The sequence below is a fragment of the Benincasa hispida genome, chromosome 7 (genome assembly GCF_027475165.1).
Source record: "Benincasa hispida cultivar pf3 chromosome 7, pf3_genome.v1.1, whole genome shotgun sequence".
Taxonomy (NCBI): Eukaryota; Viridiplantae; Streptophyta; class Magnoliopsida; order Cucurbitales; family Cucurbitaceae; genus Benincasa; species Benincasa hispida.
The window spans coordinates 18,036,096-18,040,377 of record NC_143484.1 but is presented as its reverse complement, the minus strand read 5'-3'; the positions used below and the strand labels follow the sequence as shown (position 1 = coordinate 18,040,377).

Sequence of the window (4,282 nt, the reverse complement as noted above, 5' to 3'; positions counted from 1 at the left end):
AGGTCTCCCCATACCTCCCTTTTGCTTTGTACCACTGGTGCCCTCTCTTGTAGCTGCTGAGACTCTCGGCTGCTCAACTGTGTGGGACTCAATGCCCTGGTCCCTCTGAACTGCTACTCTCAGCTGTGGACAGTCTCTCTTGAAATGCCCTGGCTGTCCACACTGGTAACACACACCGGCACCAACAAGACACTGACCCTGATGATTCCTACTACAACTTGCACATGGGGTTCTCCTGATTTCACTAGCAACGGACTCCTGACCTATCTGCGGTCTTGCTGCTGAACTAGCAGATTGACTGGGTGCTCTCTGGCTCTGCCTCTGATAGGCACTACCTGAACTCATTTTCCTCGATGATTGGCCACCAGACTGACGCTTAAAGTCTTGATGGCCTGAAACATTCACTCCAAGTGTGAACCTCCACTGATCACGACCTCGAAAACCACTAGCTGTTGAAGCCCCACGACTAGGCTCCACTACTAACTTCTCCTCGTTATACTCTGCTCCACACGTAAGGCAGTCTCTACTAACTGAGAAAAATCCATCAACTTAACAATAGCTGTAACCAGCATACGTACCTCAAAACATAGCCCTCTTCCAAACCTTCGAAACCTATCATTCTCATATGCCACAATCACATCAGCATACCGTGAAAGCTCGGTATACTTTCTCTCGTACTTGGCCATTGAAAGTGACCCTTGCTTTAGCCCCAAGAACTCATCTCTCTTTACCTCACACTATGTGCTGGGATAATACTTGTCTTCGAATATGCCTCTAAAAGTCTGCTAGTCTAATGTACGTGCATCACTATGCCTGGCTAATATGGATTTCCACCATCCCTCTACCTTCTTCTACAGCAGGATTGTGGCCAATCTGACTTTTCGCTCCTTAGGACAGCTCATCACATCGAAGCATTTCTCAAGCATATTTAACTAAACCTCAACGTCAACTGAATCTGTGGAACCCTCAAACACTGTGGCACCTAATTTCTTCAGCCGTTCTATTTCATACATCTTTTTTGATCACTAGGCTCTACTCTCTCAGGCCTACCTACCTTCTATGCAGATTTAAAAAACTGCTCGTTTCCTACTCCAATCTTAACTCTCGGGGTACTGCTTCCCCTTTCAAATTGACCTTGGGTAGGATCCTGCATCCCGTCTTGATTCTGCCTACGTCATTTGCTGGTACGTGGTGGCATGACTCCTATAACATATCAACACATCAAACATGCTATAGATACTTAACTCAGATGCATGATACTAAACTTCTATCCACATTCTAGTCCTAACTGGACTCACTCTTATCCATACTTGGACCATACTATGCTAGTTCTATTTGAACTGACTCAACATCTAACTATTTACTTCCTAGATTCTTTTAAGCACTAATTGCTCTGTCTCATTTCCCATGGAGCTAACTGCTCTAATACCAAGTTGTCACACACCCTCCCAAACTACCTGCTAGCTTAGTTAGGAGAAGGCGTGAAGCCAACAGACATCGTCCACCTCTAACGATACTTGTTGACCCTGCTGAATCGTTGAACTTGATAAATATACTAACCTTAGATATAAAATACTTTACATGTAACACAACACAGCGGAACCCTGAAAACCATTAGACACACATGAAGTGCAGTCGTGACATAACTCGGTTTGGAAAATAACCTGATACAACCCATGGTGCTGTCGTATACCATCGACGCATACTCCCATCACCCGCATGCTATCCATCGCCATATGCTACCAATGCAACCATCGCATCCATCGCGTCCATCGTAGCCATCGCACCGCATGCATTGTTCTAACCTCTCAAGACAGTGGTTGCCGCATGCGTTGTTCTTGGCCATACTTCAACCTTTCTCTATGCCCAAGTAACCTCTCAAGGCTTCATGGCCAACACATGGCACCACATCAATGCATAGTCCAACACTGAGTCATTTTTCTCCTTGGCTTCCAACGCATGGTTACTCTTGGCAATGCCTCTTACCAATACTTCGGCCAATCATGCATCCAACCTCACAAACGCATGCTTGCCTTTTCAACTTATGCATTAATGTCTCCTAACTCTTAACGCATGGGTCATTTTGACCTTACACTTAGCCAAATCTCATCAATTAAAGCTTAACTCAAAACTACTCAAGGAAAATCTACTAAACACTTAGAAATTTCCTTCACTTCAACATAGGATTTAACTTTCACGTAGTTAATTTCCTTAACCACCTGCTTAAGTAGGAAAAATGGAAATCCAGGTTTCACAGAAAGGGAGCAGAATGACCTCAGCGGTTGGACAGGTTACACGAAGTGACCCACTAGGAGGCAGAAGAGTCTCCTGGTGTTGTGAATGGTAAAGTAACTTTATGTACCAGTATATTTATGAAATAGTTTTTTATGGTGCTATACCTTTATTTTTATCTAGCATGTTGCATTGCTTGTAGAAAGATTGTAGAGAGCATGTCCCTAAGTAGTTATTATTATGTTGTGGAGAGGTTGTAATAGTATAAGAGTTTTACAAGCTCTGGGTAGTTATTGATAATTATAGTTTATAAATTGATTTCATTAGATTTTCTTGAATTGATGTCACTCTAGAGCATGAATTTTCCGAATTAATATTACGACCGTATAGATTGTTCTAAGAATAGATAATGTTCAAGAGATTTGGTAGGCAAGAGATAGTATTTGTAGGAAGCAAAAGAATACTTTCAGGAAGCTTAATATCAGCAGTGGAGGCTAGGAAGCTGCTAAGTAAAACATGTGAAGCTTATTTAGCCCATGTGACAAGTTTTGGTACCTGAAACACTTAAGGAGTTGGAAGTTCAGTTGCAGAAACTAATAAATAAAGGTTACATCAGATCTAGTGTGTCACCTTGGGAAGCGCTGGTCTTTTTATCAAGAAGAAAGACGGTACTCTCAGTTATGTATAGATTATAGGCAGTTGAACAAGGTGACAATCAAGAACAAGTACCCATCGCCTCATATAGGTGATCTCTTTGACCAGTTAGAGGGAGCCACGATTTTCTCTTCGATAGATTTAAGACTAGGTTGTATTTCTTGGTCATATGGTTCCAGCAACAAGAGTGAGTATGGATCCACAGAAGACTAAAGCTATAGTGAATTGGGAAAGACCCACCAATGTATCTGAAGTACATCTTTGATCGGAAGGAACTGAACCTGCAGCAAAGAAGATGGGTTGAACTGATCGAAGACTATAACTGCTCAATTGAGTACCACCTTGGTAAGGCAAATGTTGTAGCTGATGCATTAAGCAGGAAATCCTTGGGATCCAAAGTAGTCCTTGGATCGGTATCAGGAATGTTACTCCAGAAGTTTAGGAGTTCTTGGGCCACTCTATCGGTAGGTCAGTTAGGAGGATTGATTGCTACATTTCAGGTAAGACCTACTTTAATGGAAGATCTTAAGCATGAATAGTTGAAGGATCTTAATCTTCAGAAGCTTGCAGAAGAAGTGAGCAAGGGAGTAAAAACTGATTTTTAGTTAGGAGTAGATGGAATGTTAGTAAAGGGAGGAAGAATGTGTGTGCCTAACGTGTTGCAGCTTAAGCAAGCTATTCTAGAATAGGCACATAGTTCTGCTTACTCCATGCATCCAAGAAGCTAAGATGTACAGAACCTTGAGGAGATCGTATTGGTGGCCTGCAATGAAGAAAGGCATATCTGAGTATGTAGACCGATGCTTAATTTGTCCACAAGTGAAACCTGGACAGCAGAGGCCGACAAGATTACTCTATCCACTCCTGGTACTTGAGTGGAAGTGGGAGCATGTGATGATGGACTTTCTATTTGGACTGCCTAGAACGCCCTTAGGATATGATGGCATTTGGTTTATAGTCGATAGATTGAACAAGACAGCCAAATTTGTACCAGTAAAAGTTACCTTTACGCTCGACCGTCTAGCTAAGATTTATGTAGATAGAATAGTCAATCAGTATGGAGTCCCAGTGTCGATAATGTCAGATCGAGACCCAAGGTTTACTTCAAGTTCTGGCCTAGCTTGTAGAAGGCTATGGGTACTAAGTTACAATTCAGTACGGTTTTTCATCCGCAGATGGATGGACAGTCGGAGGGAATGATTCAGACACTGGAAGATATGTTAAGAGCCTATGTGCTGCAGTTCAAAGGTAGTTGGGATACGTAGTTGTCATTGATTGAATTTGTAGACAATAACAGTTCTCATTCAAGCATCAGAATGGCTCCATATGAAGCATTGTACGATTGGCCTTGCAAGACCCCTGTGTGTTGGAATGAAGTTGGAGAACGAAAATAGCT

General features: G+C 42.3%; 1 pseudogene; it reads right to left on the bottom strand.

Annotated features, from left to right (window-relative positions):
• Positions 1–401: 401 nt before the first annotated feature.
• LOC150034974 (uncharacterized) lies at positions 402–926 on the bottom strand (annotated as a pseudogene).
• Between the last annotated feature and the right edge of the window lie 3,356 nt (positions 927–4,282).